At 34.9% G+C, this 21,361-nt stretch overlaps 1 protein-coding gene across 6 annotated transcripts in view; it reads left to right on the top strand.

The window, feature by feature from the left end:
* PHF14 (PHD finger protein 14) overlaps nucleotides 1-21,361 on the top strand; it is a 195,480-nt gene that overhangs the window by 96,859 nt on the left and 77,260 nt on the right. The gene's annotated exons all lie outside the window — the stretch shown is intronic.

Below are 21,361 nucleotides of genomic sequence, written 5' to 3'. Positions count from 1 at the left end.
AGGCTATCTAGAAAATTCCTTTTTAATTATTTTCCTTGCTTTTTCAGTTGTTTGTATATTTTTGTTTGTGAATTTTTTTATGTATCCTTAGGAACTTACATGCAATTTATCAGTGAAGTATAGTCCAGTTCCATCTTTTGTTTTCTGCTTTCCTGTAAGTTTTTCTCAAGTGTTTGGTAAATAATTGTAGTATTTCTGTGCCTGTTTCTCCAACCTAATGTACATGATCAGAATCATACTGTGCATTATTAACTAGTTTGTGAATAATTGCTGATTGATAGTAGAGTTCTTTCTATATAAAATATTAAAACAGTAGTAGTATTTAGTAATGAAGAATACATGTGTGTGCGCATTGAAATAAGGGTCACAATTGGTAAATACACTTCTAGTAATGATAAATTCTTTTTCCCTCTCAGAAAATGTACATTTCCTGTTTTTGTGTATATTTATTTATGGACTATAGGGGACAAAAGAAACTTGAATTTGTTGTTAAATGTTGTTTAAAATAAGACTGAAGGTTTATAGCATCTTAAGGATTTTTTTTAAGTTCTATTTTTTTACCATCTACTTTTAAAATTTAATTGGAAATTACCTGAAAAGTTTCCAACCCCAAATATATTTCTTTATGTCATTTATTGTACTTTAAATACTAAAGCCCATTTGAAACTCTGTCATGGAATTGTGGCTTCTTTTTAGACATTTATCTGTTTGTGATGGTTGTTCTTTATTGGTTGTGGTTATGTACCCAATTAGTGATAGCCTTATTTATTTTTTTGTTTTCCACAGTTTCTAGTGCGTTTAATATTCAGTAATGGCTAATAAATGAATGATAAATGCCTGATCTCCACATAAATAATGACTGAAATAATAAACTATTTTTGCTGAAATAATAAACTTATCACTATAATTTAATTCTAGAACAAATTGAGTCACTAAATATAAGTATTTGATGAAGAAGAGAATTGCTTTCATGTCACTAGTGGATTTTTTTTTCCTATATGTTATATGAAGAAATACTACCTACAGAATAATTGCTGCCTCTATAAAAAAAGTAAAAATGATGTGATTCCTCTCCTTAAATATATTTGAGAGAAGGTGGTCTTTTTTTTTCATGAGTCTTTATTAGACTATCACATTAGGAATAACACCAATTTTCTCTTAACTGTGTAAACCAAATGTGACACATTCTATTACTTAATGACAGGACAGAAGGAAAAAAAAGGTTTCCAAAAACTAAGAACCCTAGAATCCACGAGCCCTCTTAAATAGGATATTTAATTTTATTTTGTATTGTGGTCATTATTTAGAAATATTGGTGGTAGGAGATAATCTATGAAACTATTTCACTTTTATGACTAATTCTAAACTATTAAATGCTTGCTAAATTCTCCGTATTTCAGTGTATAGCAACTTACAAAGGTATTGAACCATTTCCTTACAAGGTTAAGCTGTCAGTTGGTTTCTAAACAATGTTGTTAACACTTTTATTTCACATTTTAAACATCTGGTTTGAGAATACTTCCCATTTCCAAACATAATTTGATTTTATCACAAATTGTTAGGATCACCAGCAAGAATTCATATACAGAGATAGCAAAAAAAAATGTGTACACATTTTAAGTGATGGTATCTATGTATTACTTTTAAAAGTTGTAGGTGTTATTAGTGGTCAGGTATACCTAGACATGCTCTGCACATTTTACCTACAATTTGTACACTTTATGGGAATGAATGATTTTATTTTCAACAAGGTCTCTTAAAATGTATATACATTTTTTGTACTCTCAACATATTTTCATTTCAAATATTAGTCTCATTCTGATTTTTTTGCTTTTAATTAATTTTTCTCTTCTAGGGAGGTTTGTAGATTGCCTTAAAGCTACAATTGATTATAAATTTAGTTTTTATTTTCTTAGAAATAGATTATTTTAAATTAAAAAAAGATGAAACCTAGTTTTTTCTCTTGAGATCAGTTAAAATTGTGTTTGATAAATTTCATAAAATAGATTCAGTTACTTTAATTTGATTATAAACTTGCTAAATTACTATTTCTTATACATTTATCATATAGTAGTCACTCCTTAGCAGTAATAAAATTTGCATATTCATTTAAGAATACCATGATTGTGAAATGATGATGCAAATTTATGTTACTTGGATATTTGCAAATTAATACTTAGAATCAAATATAGGTCTTTAAAATTATTTATATCTTCTAATAAATTTTAAATGCATTAAAGCTAGACATTTTCTACACAAGGACAGTCTTGAATAAACTTGGATAAACTGTTTCTGGTCTTTACCTCTACCAACAATTTCCAGGGTAGGTTTTGTTTTTTTTGGTTTGTTTGTCGTGTATTCCTACATCATTGATGAGTATTACGTAGTTGTTATTTTTAAAGGATTGTTTTCAGAGCTTGGTTTTCTTTGTATTTGAATTCTTTTCTTTTCTTTTCTTTGTTTCTTTCTTTTTTTTTTTTCGAGACAATGTCTAGCTTTGTAGCCCAGGCTAGATTGCAGTGGCACGATCTTAGCTTACAGCAGCCTCTAACTTCTGGCCTTGAGCAATGAAGTACTTAGAACTATTGGTACATGCCACCAAATATTTTCATTTTTTTGTAGAGATAGGATTTCTTTCATTATGTTGTCCAGTGTTGCCCAGGTTGGTCTTGAACTCCTGGCCTCAGTAATCCTCCTGCCTTAGCCTCCCAAAATTCTGAGATTTTAGGCATGAGCTACTATGCCAGCTCAGACCTTAGATGTCTAGTATTTCTTTCAGTTAAGGGTGGCAAAGTGTATCTCCTCTTTTCACCCCATTCCTAACAAGATATAAAACATTTTCATTGCTCCAAAGACTCAAAGGAAATCACTTTTCTAGTTTTTTCACCATAGATTACATATTGAAATATGTGAGCTGTCTAAAATTAAGTTTTCTAAATGGTTTCAGGTAGAGTTAAGAAAGTTTTGTTTATTATCTATCTCATGTGTATTTCTAGTTTTTTAGTATCAATTGTTGAAAATGCTCGCCTTTCCACATTAAACTGCCTTGGTGCCATTGTTAAGTATCAATAGACTTTTGGTCTGTTTCTTGACTTTGTATTATATTTCATTGACCTAGGAATTCATTCCTATGCCAGTAACAACTGTCTTGATTACTGAGGACTTATAGTAAGCTGTTTTTAATTCTAGATCCTTTGCATTTTTATATAAATGTTAGAAATGGCTTGTCCATTTTTATTTTAAAAAAACCCTGATTACTGGATATAATGCCAAAAGCACAGGTAACAATAGCATCAAAAAATTAGATAAGTTGAACATTTAAAATTAAGAGTTTTTGTGTATCAAAAAACATTATCAACAAAGTGATAAAACAACCCACAGAATGGGAGAAAATATTTACAAGTCATGTATCAGATAAAGGATTGACTTTGGGAATGTATAAGGAACTTATATAACTCAACAACAAGAAAACAACCCCATTAAAAATGGGCAAAGGGCTTGAAAAAATTTTTCTCCAAAGAAGATATACAAACAGCCAATAAGTGCATAAAAAGATACTCAGCATCACTAATCATTAGGGAAATGGAAATTAAAACCACAATGAGACAACACCTTACATCATTTAGGATAACTACTATCGAAAAAAACAGATTATAACAAGTGGTTGCAAGAATGTGGAGAAATTGAAACCCTGTGTGTTTCTGGTGGGAATGTAAGATTGTGATAGAAAACAGCATTGCAGTTACTAAAAACATAAATTTAGGATTTCCATTTGATTTACCATTACTGCTTCTGGCTACATACGCAAAAGTATTGAATGCGAGTACTTAAATATTGGTATACCTGTGTAGCATTATTCACACTGGACGTCTGCATCTGGTGAGAACCTTAGGCTGCTTCCACTCATGGTGGAAGGTGAAGGGAAGCCAGGGTTTGATAGGGATCACATGTTGAGAGAGGAAGCAAGAGAAGGAAGTTGGGAGGGGTCTCAGGCTCTTTTTAACAAGCAGCTGTCTAGGGCACTAACAAAGAACTTAATCCCCATGTGCATTTATCAGGTTGAGATGATTAATCTCATCATGAAAAATCTGCATGATCAGATACCTCCCATTAGGTCCACCAATATTGAGGATCAAATTCAACATGAAGTTTGGAGGTGACAAGCATCCAAACCAAGGCATACATACATTTAAGTATTTATTATATAGTTTTTAAAGGAATACAATTCTGACACGTTATAACATAGATGAACCTTAGGGATATTATGCTAAGTGAAATAAGCCAATGAAAGAAGGACAAATTTCATGTGATTCTATTTGTATGAATTTCCTACAGTAGTCAAATTCACAGAGACAAAGTTAAAATGGTCTTGCTCGGGGAGGGAGGAATGGGAATTTAGTGTTAATGGGTATAGAATTTCATTTGGAGAAGATGAAAAAGTTGTAGAAATGGACAATGGTGATGCTTGTACAACAATGCAAATATACTTAATGTCACAGATCTTTTTTAGTTAAAAAGTGGTTAAAATGGTGAATTTTATGGGCGGTGCCTGTGGCTCAAGGAGTAGGGCCCTGGTCCCATATGCCGGAGGTGGCGGGTTCAAACCCAGCCCCGGCCAAAAACCACAAAAAAAAAAAAAATGGTGAATTTTATGTATATTTTACTACAATTATCTTTAAATAAAAAGCCATTACAATTTTAACAGGATTGGAAGCATTAACAATGTTTAGTCTTTCAATCCATGAACTTAATACATCTCTCCATTTATTCAGATACTTAGATAATCTTCATTTTTTTTGATTACTGTTGTTTTCAGTGTAGAAGTCTTGTGTATCTTTTATTAAATGTATTTCTGAGTATTTGTTTTGGATATTATTGTATGGGGTATTTTTAATATTTTCTGTTTATGTTAAGAGTTGAGAGCTACCAGGTGGTCAATTAGGATAACAATCCAGATTGTAAGTAACAAACTTTTCTTTGATTACTGCAGTAGTATAAGCATGAGGCTAGACAGGAAACATTGCTAGCTCCTGAGTATTACATTTTTCCCCTCCGAATGGTATGGAGTAAGTGTCAGGTAGATTATTGTGAAGAAAACAGTGACACCCTGACGTCATTTTGGGCTTTTAGGCTTTCATCTTCCATTTGGAGAAAACCTGAAAGCTCCTAGTTTCATTTCTTAGTAAAACCACACCACTCCCTATCTCCTGTAATGCGTCCCTATCTCCCAGTTTCATTTCTCCTAGTTTCATTTCTTAGTAAACCACACCCCTCCCTGTCTCCTGGGATGCATCCCTATCTCCCAGAGTGCATCCACCCCGCTGAGCCATTAAGATTGGTGGGACCCTATCAACTTTGCTTCCCACACCCCCTCACCCGCCTCATAAACCCCCCCCCGCACACAGTGAGCAAGGGGCTCTAGGTCCCAGCTGCGTCTGGGGGTGCTTACAGCGCAGGTTCGAGCTTGAATAAATGCCCCCGTGTGATTGTATCAGTGTCTGGCACTCTCGTGTGGTCATTGGGGACCCCAATTCTCGGGTATAACAATTGCAAAGATTAATTGCTCCTCTCCCCCTGGTACTCAGAGGAGGAATTTACTCTTACTGCTGTTTGAGCCCCCCCCCCAAAAGCCTTGTTTTGGGGGGGACAGGGGATTGCAGTTTTTGGCTGGGGCCAGGTTTGAACCTGCCACCTCCAGTATATGGGGCCAGTGCCCTACTCCTTGAGCCATAGGTGCCGCCCTTCCCCCCACCTTTTTTTTTTTTTTTTTTTTCGCAGAAAAGCCTTCTGTTTTATGGATTTGTGTGATGGTGTGTGGGTGTGTATGGTGAGGGGGTGGTAGGACTAATGGCTAGGAAATGAAAAAGTAGTGGGTCAGAATGGAGAAAAGTCTTCAAGTGCCCTCAATAATAAGGAGGCTTGGCACAGGTACAAGAACAATGTTCCAGTAGACCCTTCCCCAGACCCCCTCTTTTACCAGAGAGGCCTCAAAAGTTGAATCAACATTGCAAATTTGGGATAACCCTTCCTGGTCATGATGTACTTGCATATTGCCTCTTTATTTTGAGATTGTGATTGTTAGTATTTTGATAAAAGTTGTGTATCTGTATTGATAAAAAGTATTTCTTCAGGTAATTTCTTTTTTTGTAAAGTCTTTATCAGTCTTTTATTACCTAATACTGTCTTTATGAATGGAGTTGAAAAATGTTCTCTTCTTTTTTGTTTTTAAAGCATTTATTTACGTTATTGTGTCTTGATTAAATTTTGTTAGAATTTTTCCAATGAAAATTGAGAGAAGGTTTCTGACAATGAATTCAATTTTTTTTGTTTGTTTGTTTTTGTTTTTGAGACAAGAGTCTCAGTCACCCTGCCGTTGAGTGCTGTGGCATTATAACTCACAGCAACCTCAGACTTTTGGGCTCAAGCTATCTCTTGCCTCTGCCTCCTGGGTAGCTGGGACTACAAGCACCTTGCCCACAATGCCTGGCAATTTTTAGAGACAGGGTCTTGCTCTTGCTGGTCTTGAACTCCTGAGTTCAAGTAATCCGCAGGTCTTGGCCTACCAGAGTGCTAGCATTATAGGCGTGAGCCACCACACCCAGCCAATGAATTCAATTTTTAAAATACACATATTAAGATTTTTTTCTTTCATTTTGTGTCAGATTTGATAAGCTGTGTTTTGCAAGTAATTTAGTCATATCATCTAAGTTCCCAGTTGCTTCTTTCCAGTGTGTCAGCACCATCATATTTTAAAAAAATCATTCCTTATAAGACTATCTTAGTATTTACTTCTTTCATGTGTTGTTTCTGATTTATATGACCCCATGTTGATCTTGCATTAATTGCCCTGGGAACCCTCATAGAATTCCACTTTGTGTTGTCATCTACTTGTTTGTAAATTGTGTTAGCATCTGTGAATTACTTTTGCTTTTTTTGCTAGATTAATGTAGAGTTTGGGCCTTCCATTCATTCCTGATGGCTCTCAGAGTATGACTCAGGCAGTTAATTCACAATACTTGTTAAATTAATTTACTGATGCATTACTATAATCTGTACACATTCGTTAACTTTATACATTTGAAATAGTTTATAATCTCTTTTCTGGCAGAGGTACTTTAATTCCTGATTAGTTTTATTTTTAAAAAATAAAAACTTTTAAAATTGTTAAATACAAATTTAAAAATAGTACATACTGTTATAAGTAAGAGTAATAGGTAACAAACAATGATTTGATTAACTGATGATTCCTTATTTTTTAGTAGTTATTTACTGAACTGAGAGAGGAGGTCTCGACTAGTTCAGACTTGTCACTTAACAATTTTATAATTTTAAGCAAGTCGCTTAATCTCTGTGGATACCAGTTTCCTTATTTCAGGAGAGGACCTTAGGGTATATTATCTCTAGGGTCTAACACACTCGCTCTAGTATTTAAAGACTGTATGATATTCCAAGTTCCCAAATCCATGCTACCTGTTTATTTATATTTGGTCACAATCTTGTGTAAAAACATACTCGCAGTAACATTTCTTTCAGAGATACCCTGTAGTTGTTAAAATGTGATTATTTTTCCTGATTAAATCTCTTAGAATTGACTCTGGTGTTCTAGTTGCCCTGTCATTTAGATAGTGTAGAAGAAAATAAGTCAGTTCCAAAAACCTGCTTCCTTTGCTAAATAGCAAATAATTCTTAAAAAAAGAATAACTCTATTAGGACATAATTTTCATCTCATAAAATTTCATGTGTTATAAATGTAGAGCTTAATAATTTTTAATAAATTTATAGAGTTGTTCAGCCATCACTATAATCCAATTTTGGAGCATTTCCATTACCTCAGAGAGTACTTTTGCCTTTTTATTGTCAGTCTTAGCCCCAGTCTCCAGTTTTAGGTAACTACTACAAATGTTCTGTTGCTGGTTTCTCATAACCATGAGAGATGTTTATGATGTCTAAATTATTGTTGCTCCCCAAATTTTAATGCACTAAGGGAACTTTTAATTAAGGAAATATGAAAGTTTTATAATGTGAAAAAGATATTCGTTCTTCAACTCAGTATTTTTGATGTTGGATATTTAAAAAGGGAACTTAATAAATTTGTAGAAAGAGCTTAGATTTTATTAAATTTTAAAGTGTCTTTCTGTACTTTGAGAGATAGTACTGTATAATGAATGATTAAGCCTGAGTATTTATAGCCATTCTGCTGGATTTGAAAGTTGTTTCTGTTATTTGTGAACTCCGCCTTTTTCTTCCTTGAATCTTAACTTCCTTACCTATAAAACAACAATAGTACCTACTCAATGGGTTGATTGGATGATTAATGAGATAGTACCGTAGAAGTAAATGGCTTGGTACAGTGGATAGGAAATGGTAAATGTGCTACATACACAAGCAACAACTCTAATAACACTTACATAATATTATGTATCAGCCATCTTAACATATATGTATTAAATCATTTAGCTACCCTGTGAAGTAAACAGTATTATCTCCTTTGAATTGATAAGGAAACTAAGGCATAGAGAGCTGAAGTAACTTCCCAAAAGTTGCATTAGCTAGAAAGTGGTAGAACTGTGATTCAAATTCAGGAAGTCTGGTTCTAGAGTTCATGACCCTAATCCCTACATTCTCAGCATAATTTACATTTTATCTTTGTGGTTGGAGAGAACGTGCCTTTGATAAATGTATTTGTTACTGGCTAAATGATGACATCCCTGTCATGATCATATCTGATGTTTTATTGTCTTTATTTTATGGTTTTTCAGACTATCTTTGGTGTTCTTTGAGATTTGGGGGCTATAATCTTTATTTTCTTAAGCATGTTATTTGATTTTCTTTAATATTAAATGGATTTATTAAAATATACTTACTACTTTTAACTTTAAATGTCATCAAATTCTTTATGTTTTATATTGAATGAGGGTCATAGCACTATTAATGGAACTGAACTAATCTGTGTAGGTGCTTATCTCTGAAATATTTTGGCAAGATTACACTTTTTTCAGGTAATTTTAAGATACGTGATTATCTCATTGGTATATGAACATGATATATTTACATGTATTTATATTGTATATGCACATATTAAAGTGGCACATATTTAATTGTGGTACATATTTAATTCACACACTTAATACACACATTTGGTACCTCATGTGGTACATATTTAATTCACACACTTAATATACACATTTACTACCTTTTTTCCATTTTTTAAAAATTTCAGTAAATTTGGGACGTACGTGTGGTTTTTAGATACACGGATGAATTGCAAAGTCTGGGCTTTTGGTACTTATGTATACCTGACACCCAAATAATATACATTGTACCTGATAGGTAATTTTTGCAACCTCCCTACTTCTGAGTCTCCAAAGTCTATTATAATCCCATATATATTTTGAGGTTCCTATTTGGGAAATTCTACCATGGCATCCACACTTTTACTTTTTGGTCATTAGCAATTTTAATTGTGGCCATCTGTTTACTAATGTTCTTGTAATCTGTCTTTAATATAAACAACAAACATCATTACTCCAATTGTAGATTGAAGAAACTTCTAAATAATTTTGGCATAATGATGAAATTTTAAGTATTTGAATTGACCACTAGCTCTACAAAAAAGCCAGTTTACAAGCACATTCTATTTGCATTTCATGAATTAAATATGGAGAACAGATTATATCTCTCATACATTGAGCCTCTTTTTTACTGGTATGTGAGGGGTCATTATTTTTTAGGTAGAAGAGAGGATATTTGAGTAGAACAATACAAGATATACAAAGAATTACAGTTCTTTGAAATTACATAAGCTTCGCAAATAAGAACATTCCCTATTTCAAAATCTTCATAAAATGAATGTCAGTTTGTTCCTCAGTTAAGAAATTTTGTAGCATTAAATTTTCTCTTCAGCATACGTGAAACTGAGACATAAATTTCAAGGAGACATGACCTCAGGCTTACAGAACCTTATGGTGATCTTGTTCAAGTATTAAAATGCGTGTGGGTGGTGGTGGCAGTGTGTGTGTGTGTGTATGTTTTAACACTGATATTTGAATCAGAAAAAATAGAAAATCTGTTTTCTGATTAAGGATAGAGAAAAGAAGCTATCAAACTTCATTTTTTTCCTTATTTCTTCTGACTTACTTTATTCTTTAGATATGCAATGTATCATTAGTTTATCCCGTTTTCCCCTTAATATTGTTGATATATATGGAAAGGTTGTTAACTAGAAAAACCAGGATGACAGGATGATAGTTTTTGTAATTATTAAGGGACAGTCTTCCCCAACCCCCAATTTTTTGAGCAATGGTAGTGTATTTCATATTTATCTTAGGGGTGAACAACAAAAAAATGAGCCTAACTTAAAAATTTAATTAGTAGTTAGGTAAAAAGGAGGAGTGAAGGCATAGGGCTAAAATTGAAAGGTTGAAATTTTTGGTAAGGTTCTGCCAAGAAGAGGCTTTGTAACCATTAGAAATTCAAAGAACCTCTCTGGGAACCAGTGGTCTTATTTGTAGAATGAGCAAGGTATCAGATTGATTTGAAAATTGCTTTTAATTTTTACATTCCATGATTTTATGATATTATAGGAAAGAAGAAGATAAAGAACTTTGAAAATGCAAACTATTATCCAGGTATAAGGAATTCTGAATCATTTGTAGAATAAACCACCTACTGATCATTATGTTTTTAATTATATTATTAACTCATAATATTTTTCTAATTTTGTTTTAGTTACATATTTTATAGGCCATCTCCTATCAAAAATGTGAGTTATTATAAGGCAATACTTTTCATTTATTGCTAATTGAGTCAAGTTTGTAAGAAATGTTTATAGTAGAAAATGTTTTATTTTAATCTGAAAAGTTTATCTTTTTCTTTCTATAAAACTAAATTGAACTTTTAAATAGAATAAAATGTTTGTAGATTAAAATCAGTTATATCATCTGGGTAAGTACTTATAGCATTTCTCATATTTATTCTCTTTAGGTAGCTACTAATGTGCAATATATGATTGCTTTTCATTTTAATTCTTAAGTGCCTAAATCCTTTTTGTGAAACAGTTTAAAGGATCAATTACGTTTAATCCTAAACTGAAGTGAATTAAGGTTATCAGTTTCTGAATTAGCTTTTTCTGTCACAGTGAACTTAAAAGGATTTAAATCTAAAATGGTACACCTATATATACACAGCAGGCTTTTTTTCAGAAGATGTTTCCTCCAATTTTGTTCTCCTTTTTAGACTGACCTTATGTATTATTAAGAAAACACATAATTGAGAATTAGGTTGTCATTGTGAAATGCTTGGTAGCTGCCTTTTACCATCACATGTAAGTAGAGTAGTTATTCTAAATCACAACATCACGTTCACAAAAATCACTGCAGTGTGGTTTTCTGAAAATGCTATAATCCTTCAAATACCACATTAAACTGAGAGAAGAAACCATCAGTAGTGCCTGCACAGTTATGTAGAAGGATGAGCCATGAACCAAGTGAAAAGATGTTCTGAAGCACAGTGACCTTTCCCTTGATGTGTGCATTTCCCATTACATTTTTGACACAAAATGTTACCGAATGATTTAATGATGACATTTTGTTTTGCTGACTTTTCTTTTCTTCATTAAAAAAAAAACCCAAAGCTAGGGTGGAAATGTAGGGCAAGAGTGACCAAGCACAGAATTCACATAATAGGAATCTCTGTTTTCAAAATAAATTAATAAAATATTTTAGGAGCATTACTTTTCCCCTTTTATTTTGTATGTTAAGAGTAATATACAAAGTCATTTAGCTTATTATTTTGTCAAAACTAACAGTATTTGTTCCTGAAAGGTAATCTTTTTTTCTCCAGTCATCATCATCTTTTTTTTCCTTCCTAGTAGTCCTTGATCATAAATGACATGTCAGTAAGTCAGAAAAGTTTTGTTTTAGTAATGACATAGACTTTATTACATGTAACTGGAAAAGTATCCTACTTTTTTGATAATTACTTTGGTTGTATTTTACTAGAATTGATTATACAAGGAAACAAAATACAAGTATGCTAGGTGGTCTAAATGATTGATTCCTGTTAACTTTGAGAGGATACATTTCTATTAGGAATGAATGTCATAAAGTTATCCCATGTAAATAAATAAGTTCAAGGTTTATTTGTACCTATGAAAATATACTAAGTGTACTCAAATAGAGAACTTGACAAAGTAACAGTTTAAAATATTTTTACTGCATTAAATTTTCAGTTGTAGTGTTCATGTGGAGTACCTGGGTGTGCGCCCTGTCACACATTTATTTAAAAAACAAACAAACATATTTTAAAAACTTGAGGATTTTTCACCTGCATGTTTGTTAGTATCTCACTTTAAAAACAATCATCAGATAGTGTTTGACTAAGCACTACTCTGGCAACCTCAAATACCTGGGCTGTAGCAATCCTCCTGTCTGTCTCCCAAGGTTTAGGACATGGTCATGGGCCACCATGTCCTAATAATTTTTCTATTTTTATAGACACTGGGTCTTGCTCTTGCCCAGGCTGGTTTCTTTAAACTCCTGGCCTCAAGCAATCCTCTTCGAACTTCAGCCTCCCAGAGTACTAGGAGTATAAGCATGAACCACCACATCCAGCCAAGATTTAGTTTTTTAACAAATACTGACATTGCTGCTTTTTCTCCCAGATGTCTTAAAATAAACAGTTGACATTTACCTCAGTTATTCATTATCTTCATTTATCTTATTTAATACTTGCAAATAACTCTTCTTAGATCAAAAGAACTAATCAGCATCATGTAGTATGGACATATATCCTTCCAGTTTCAACTAAGACTGACTTAAGTGCTTTGTTAAAGTGTTGAGCAGGTCATCAAGTATAAAATCTTGAATTCTGAATGCAGAGAAAATTTCTAAAGAGTTGGACTATGTATTTTAATTTACTTATATCATTTAATACCTATTATTTATTCCATGTGTTAGTGGTGCTACCAGAGTGAGGAAGATAATTTTTTTTTTTATTAAATCATAGCTGTGTACATTAATGCAATCATGGGGTATAATGTGCTGGTTTTATATACCATTTGAACTATTTTCATCAAACTGGTTAATATAGCCTTCACCGCATTTTCTTAGTTATTATGTTAAGACATTTTATATTCTACACTTAGTAAATTTAACATGTACCCTTGTAAAATACACCGTAGGTGTGGTCCCACCAATTACCTTCCCTTCCCCCAACCACCTCCCTCCCCTCCCTCTCCTCTTTCCCTTTCTTCTTGGGCTATAGTTGGGTTATAGCTTTCATATGAAAGCTATAAATTGGTTTCATAGTAGGGCTGAGTAATTGGATACTTTTTCTTCCATTCTTGAGATACTTTGCTAAGAAGAATATGATCTAGCTCCATCCATGTAAACATGAAAGAGGTAAAGTCTCCATCTTTTTTAAGGCTGAATAATATTCCATAATGTACATATACCACAATTTATTAATCTATTCATGGGTTGATGGGGACCTTGGCTTCTTCCATGAATTAGCAATTATGAATTGGGCTGCAATAAACCTTCTGGTGCAAATATCTTTGTTATAAAGTGATTTTTGGTCTTCTGGATATAGACCTAGTAGAGGAATTGAAGGATCGAATGGCAGGTCTATTTTTAGATCCCTAAGTGATCTCCACATTTTATTTCTCATTTTCTCTGGTAAATTCCTACTTCCCTGTTAACAGTTGCTTTAATCCCTTATTAATCTTTTCTCCTTAATCTTTTGCTTTACCTTCTACTTTTCAAGCAAAGATGGTCTGTGTACCAAATATGACATGCTTCATTAGCAGCTTATGAAAGCCCCTATGATAATACTTGTCACACTATTTTGTTGTTCCCTATTTTAGAATCTTATACTTTTTTTCACTTGACCCACTACCACCAATCTATTAACCTACCCCCCCCATTCTAGTACTCCATGAAAGAGTTGTACTTTTCTTTATGTCTCAAGAGTCAGGATAATCTTTGTCCTGCTATAGTCCGTCAATAATTTCTTGATTGGATGGTTTCTAAAAGGTTACGTAGTAAGTGAGACTAAGTCTTAGAACCCAGACTTCTTGACTTTAGAGTTTACTCTAAAGTAAAGTACTGTTTCCATAGATTTTGTGTTAAGTTCTTGCAATAATCGTAGCCTTTTAAAAGATACTCTTACATTGTGCAGTTGTATCTTTACACTCCCTATCAATAATACTTTAAAAAATGAAACATGTACTTTTAATACTTTTATTGTAGTGTCTTAAGTCATCATTTTTCTTGTTTGGGGAGAATACTTTCTGCTGCTTTAACTGTACATGTTCCTTCATTGTTTAAACACTTGAAATACTAAATACTTTGTAGTACAGTGTCACTGTATGTCATTGCGTTTCCACATTTTCCTTCTGTGACAACAGCTACTTTCTTTCTGGGACATTTATTTCTTTTCACCTGTTCAGTTCAGTGTAAAAGTGGTCAATTCCTGATCTATTTCTTAAGCTTTAATCTTCACTGTCACAGGGACTAAGTATTATCATAGGGACTTTCATAAGTTGCTAATGAAGCACGTCATACTGTATAGAAAGACTATCTTTGCTTGAAAAGTAGGAGAAGGTAAAGCAAAAGATTCTGCCCATTATAGTAGCAGTATTATATCCCTTATATGAAAATATTTGCCATATGAATTCTCTAGGCCTTCTTCCAATATTTGGCTGTCTTAAGTCCCTCCAAACAATTTTTATTAACAGTGTGCAATTTATTGGTATCAGAGAGACATGTTATTGTAGGCAAGATTTTTAGTTCATTAAGCCTCTGTACTGGTAAATAATAAAAACTCTATTGGCCAGGCGTGGTGGCTCACGCCTATAATCCTTGCACTCTGGGAGGCCAAGGTGGGTGGATTGCCTGAGCTCACAGGTTTGAGACCAGCCTGAGCCAGAGAGAGACCCCATCTCTAAAAAAAAGAGTTGGGCATTGTGGCAGGCACCTGTAGTCCCAGCTACTCAGGAGGCTGAGGGAAGAGAATCTCTTGAGCCCAAGAGTTTGAAGTTGATGAAAGCTATGATGCCATGGCACTCTACCAAGGGTGATAAATTGAAATTTTTGTCTCAAAATAAATAAATATATAAATAACTCTTATTCCATAGTGGTGTTGTATTTTTTAAAAATGACATTAAATGCTTAGTAATACCTGGAATATAGTAGGTTTTTGACAGATATTTTTTCCAATCCCTGCTTTTCTTTACCTTATCACAATTATTTTGTTTTCATGAATATTTTATAGCAATCTACTTCTTTCATAGTATGAAATTGCTTTTAAGTGGAACAGTTTATAGGACAGCTGACGTAATATTTCTGAGGTTTTAGTTTTTAAAATATTCCTTGAAAGGACATTACATTTTGAAATATAATATTGCTCCATTTATACATAATTGCTTAACTTGTAATTTTCTAAGGTAAGAATGGATTTGGGATTAGATTATCTTCATCTAAGGTTGTTATTTTTCACAATAATAATTTGAATTACACGAACTACACCTTTGGGTTACACTGGCTTTATTACTAGAAGTAGAATTTAAAACTGGAACATCAATAATTGAAATGACTGAACCAGAAATTTCAAAAGACTTATTTCTTATCATATCTTGATTTTTCTCTTTAAAAATCTTGCATATTTTCACAAAAAAAGTCCTCGTAGTTTGTTTCTTTACATGTATTACTATCTAAGAATTAAATGATCAATCCCAGAATTCATTATTTCTTCCCAAAGCAGTACCTTTTTTCATTTACCCAAATCAGTTATTATGATATTTAACTCTATCCTAGGCACAAATATTCTGTTACTTAACCAGGGTTTCTTTTATTGTACCCTAACTTTAGTTCTTTGGTAAAAGAAATCAAAAAAATTTAGAAAAATATTTAAAAAGTGAGTAACTCAGTTTTCTCAGCCTTTCACAGATACTATGTCAGTTCTTTGATTCCTATGGTTTTTCTTTGAACCTTATCTGAATACTTGATGAGTTTCTTTAAAAGGTGAAATTCAGAACTCTGGAAGCATTTTTTATGAGGTACTTAATATATGTCTAAAATAGTTAAGCAAATTTGAGAAAGGTACTATGAATGAATAGAAAGGGGGCATCTTAAAGTGGTTGATTATTACCTCATGAGTGTACTGTTGAAAATGACTTCAGTGTACAATTATTCACACATTCTTCATATGTGTCATTTTTTTAGGTTAAAATAATGCAGGAAGCCAGAGACCCTAAGTATGACTTTGTTCATAAATAGGTAACCTGCTAAGGTCTGTGAGAATTGACTGATTGAACTACATGAAAGTACAATAGAACCTTCACAGTAGGAAGTACTTCAGGGGAATCAGTAAACAGGAATAGAAGACAGGGTGGAACCATGGAAGTTATGTGTGATGTTGGCTTAAGAGAACAAGTAGATTGAGGCCTGGATTCAGGTTAAAGGTGTTAAGAGGCCCCCCGGGGATTTATTGAAGGCAAGGGATGATATGAAGGATAGATTGTACTTTAGAAGATTGATATTGCTGTAGAGTATGTGATGAATGAATGGGCAGCTAGAAGGAAACCTGTTGAGGAGCTGGGAACCTAGGCTGGTAGAAGTAGAAATGGAAAAGATTGAAAAGATCCAAGAAACATGATGTCACACCAGGGTTGCAGCAAATAATTAAACAAAAATGGGAAGGCAGGGAAGAAAGGGGGTTATTAAACTAAAGTAGCTGACTATAAGATGAATAATTAAAGAGAATGGTAAGATCAGTTAACAGAAAAAATGCATGTGGGATATGTTTATTTCTCGAAGACAAATACAGTAGGTGAATAGAGGTTTGTGAAATTTGTTTTTAGGCCTGTTGAATTAGTAATTTTCAGAAAGTATTTATAGCTATGTGATTAAAAAAATAGAGAAGAGTAAAACTCTGGAAATAAATATGGTAACTGTTAACAGATTTCTTCTTCACTCCTTAAGTATTTAATTCTAATTGTTTTTACTTTTACTTTATATTTATAGATTTACGAATACTCAACCAGCCTTGAGACCCTGGGATAAAACCGACTTGGTCATGATGTATAATTTGTTTGATGTGTTGCTGGGTTCTGTTTGTTAGGATCTTGTTGAATATTTTTGCATCTGTATTCATTAGTGATATTGGTCTATAATTTTCTTTTCTTGTTGGGTCTTTTCCTGGTTTGGGGATCAGGGTAATGTTTGCTTCATGGAACGTGTTGGGTAGTATTCTTTCTTTTTGTATACTTTGGAACAGGTTGAGTAATATAGGTACTAGTTCCTCTTTAAATGTTTGGTAGAATTATGATGTGAAGTCATCTGGTCCCGGGCTTTTCTTTTCAGGGAGATTTTGTATGGTTGATACTATTTCAGAACTTGATATTGGCCTGTTCAACATTTCCACTTGATTCCGGCTAAGTCTTTGAAGGTGACGTGCTTCCAAGTATTGGTCAGTTTCCTTTAGATTTTCATATTTCTGAGAATAAACTTTCTTTTAATATTCATTAAGGATTTTTTGCATTTCTGAGGAGTCTATTGTTATTTCGTCTTTGTCATTTGTGATTGATGAAATTAGAGATTTTACTCTTTTTATCCTGGTAGGTTTGCAAAAGGTTTATCTATTTTATTGACCTTTTCAAAAAACCAACTTTTTGATTTATTGATCTGTTGTACAATTCTTTTGTTTTCTAATTTTGGTTATTTCTTTTCTTCTACTGGGTTTGGGATTGGAATGTTCTTCCTTTTCCAGTTGCTTGAGATGTCCCATTAAGTTGTTAACTTTCTCTCTTTCCGTTCTCTTGAGGAAGGCTTGCAGTGCTATAAATTTCCTTCTTAGGACTGCCTTTGCGGTATTCCAGAGGTTCCCATAATTCATGTCTTTATTGTCGTTTTGTTCCAAAAATTTGGCAGTTTCCTTCTTAATCTCATCTCTGACCCAGCTATCATTCAGCATAAGTTTATTTAACTTCCATGTTTTTGTATGAGTATGCAGATTCCTGTTGTTACTGAGTTCAACTTTTATTCCATGGTGGTCCGAGAAGATGCAAGGAATAATTTCTATTCCTTTAAATTTACTGAGGTTAGACTTGTGACCGAAGATGAGATCGATTTTGGGGTATGTTCCATGGGCTGATAAGAAGTATGTGTATTCAGTTTTGTTCGGATGAAATGTTCTGTAGAACTGCTAAATCTAAATGTTGGATGGTTAGGTTTAAATCTAAAATTTCTTTGTTCAGCTTCTTATTGGAGGATCTATCCAACACTGCCAAAGGCGTGTTGAAATCTCCAACTATTATGGAGCTGTAAGAAATCAAGTTGCTCATGTCTGTTGGAGTTTCTCTTATAAATTGAAGTGCATTCTAGTTGGGTGCATAAATATTAATAATTGAAATCTCATCATATTGAGTATTACCCTTAACAAATATGAAATGACCATTCTTATCCTTTCTTACTTTTGTTGGTTGAAAGCCTATTGTGTCTGCAAATAGAATTGCAACATCTGCTTTTTTCTGATTACCATTTGCCTGAAATATGGACGACCATTTTTTCACCCTGAATCTATATTTGTCTTTTAAGGTAAGATGTGACTCTTGGATGCAGCAAACATCTGGCCTGAGTTTTTGTATCCAGTCAGCTAACCTGTGCCTCTTTAGAGGACAGTTTAAGCCATTCACATTAACTGAGAGTATTGATAAGTCTGGTAAAATTTTGCATATCAAGTTTTTCGAAAGTCCAGTGGACATTTTTAATCCTTTCACCACTGTGGAAGTTGGAGTTTGATCTAAAGTTTCTGAGTGAGTTTACTTTTGTGGTAGAGAATTGGGTTGGTCATAATGGAGGATAGGTCTGAGAATATCCTGAAGAGCTGGTTTGGTTATGGCAATTTTCTTCAACATGTGAATGTCATTAAAGTATTTAATTTCTCCATCATAAATGAAACTCAGTTTAGCTGGATACAGGATCCGGGGTTGAAAGTTATTTTGTTTTAGGAGATTAAAAGAGCTTTGCTGAGGACCTATACAGTGCTACGGCCTGAGAAACTGGGGACCTGTTTGGTTGGTGGGGCTAAGTGGCTCTGTCTTGTTTTCAGCTGGTCTCTGTCCGACCCTAGTGAAACAGTTACTCTGGGTTGAAGTCTCAGCTATGGAGAAATACCAGCAATTATGTCACCCCGCCCCCCCACAGGCATCAATTGGAAAAGGAAAATCAAACCTTCCTACAACCACACACCCAGGGCACCACTTGGATAGTCCTCAGGCTATTGGCTCAGTTTTAAAGGTCCACATCAATGTCTCAGTCAGCATCTGTCTCAGGTGGAAGAATTTAAAAGGTCTCTGGCAACTAGATTGCAGGGGCTGCTGACAACTCAAATATGACTTTGTCCGGTGCTCTGTGATGTCAGAAGGACCCACCCAGGAAATGGATTAGTCTGGGAGGGTTGATGCCTCCTTCCCCACCTTGCACCTTTGTCACACCCAGACACTGATAACCCTGCAGGGCTGTAACCCAGTTGCCTCCAATTAGCAGATATTCCAGGGGTTTGCACCTGCCTGAATCACAAGGAAATCTATGTCTCCTCAGCCAGGCCGCTGCTCTCTGCCACTATCCGGCAGGGGGAGGTGAAGCCTGACAACATCCGGTGCTTGATGGAGGCTTGGGGGTGTTCACTCATTTCCAGCTCCTCCCCTGATTGATGTTACTGATGGAACAGAATAACTTTGCTGAATTTGTTTCTGTCTCGGCTAAATTCCTTTGCAGAAGAGAAGCTGTTTTGAGTTCACAGAACCTGCACCTCAGGCCCTGTCTTTGCTGCTGTAGGTTTGTATTCGCAGCACAGTTAGCTGTCAGTTCTAGCCTCCTGCCCTCCTTTGTCTAGGCTGATGATCCTCTGGGGGCCGGGTGCTTCTTAGGCTCAGTAAAGCAGTCCTCTGGGTCAGCCGGCACTGCGTGTGCGTTTTCTAGTCCCTGCGCTCCACCCAGGCCGGTACCGCCTCAGGCAAACACTTTACTCACAGGGCCTGCGTTTCCGTCCTAGATCTGTTCCCCCGGTGTTTGCCACCTGAGAAGATGCCCGGCCTCCTCTGGTTCTCCAGAGAGACAGGGGGTGTGACTCCAGAATATCCAGGGCTGAGCCCTGTTGTTGCCCGAAAATGGCTGCTGCTCTGTGCCTCGGGGCAGTGCCGCTCCAGCATGGTTTTCTCTCAGCCGACCATCCTCTCCTCACTCCTGTGTTGCAGAATCAGCACTGGCCAGCAGCAGTCCATGCCCTGTCTGCACCTCTCGAGATAATACCCAAGAATCTGGACTCTTGGGGGACAGGCTTCCAGACCTGTGAGTGAGAGTGGAGGGGAGTGCTGAGAGCTCAGAATTGCAGGTAGAGAATATATACAGTTTTATGCCTGGCAGGAGAGCGCCATGGCACCCTTAGTAGGGGAAGTAGGTTCAGTTTTTAGAGGATCTCTCCCGTGGAATATAATGGGAGGACTTTTGAACTCTGCTTGTTTTTTTTTCTTGTTTTTTTTATGAGGTACTCCCAGCCATTCTCATGGGGGAGGGGACTCACATCTGCTTAGTGATGGATTTTGTACCTTTTGTTCGTATCCTTGGGGTTGCAGCTTGCCTCAGCAGGGTTGTTGTGCGTTCTTCAACCTTCTCTCTTGGAGCAGCTCTAATCCGCCAGGTTACTTGCTAAATTTCTGTCCTTTAATTCTCCTTCTGGACGGGAGCCTCTGTGGAAAGCTGGCTTTAGTCAGCCATCTTGTCTCTGCCCCCAGCTTGCATTTTTTAATCCATTCAGGTAGCCTATATCTCTTGAATGGGGAGTTTAAACCAGTCACATTCATTGAAAGATTTGATAAGTGGGTGAATTTCTTTTTTTTTCTGTTGAGTAGTACTTTTATTGCTCTGTTTTACCTCTTAAGCCATTGTGGTGACTGGGCTCTGACCTTTACCTTTTGGGTGATTGTACACTGATGTGTGTCTATCATGCCAATGGATGTATAGTGCAAATCTGAGTACTTCCTGCAGGGCTGGTCTGATCTTGTTGAATTCTCTCAGTATTTGTTTGTCTGGAAAAGACTCTTTTTTTTATCAACTGTGGAACTTAGTTTTTCAGGATACTAATTCTGTAAAAGATGAATGAACATGGGGGCCCACTTCCTTCTGGCTTATAAGGTTTCTGTTCATTAGCCTTTTGTTTTCCTGATGGTTTTTTCCACAGTAGGTCAGTTGTTGCTTATGTCTAGCTGCTTGCACAATTTTCTGTTTCGTTTTTACTTTGTCCAGGTTGAGTACAGTGTGTCTTAGAGATGTCCTCTTTGCTATAAATCTTCCCAGAGTTC

The sequence above is a fragment of the Nycticebus coucang genome, chromosome 11 (genome assembly GCF_027406575.1).
Source record: "Nycticebus coucang isolate mNycCou1 chromosome 11, mNycCou1.pri, whole genome shotgun sequence".
Lineage (NCBI taxonomy): Eukaryota > Metazoa > Chordata > Mammalia > Primates > Lorisidae > Nycticebus > Nycticebus coucang.
The sequence above is the reverse complement of the archived record's forward strand: the minus strand, read 5'-3'. Positions and strand labels throughout refer to the sequence as shown.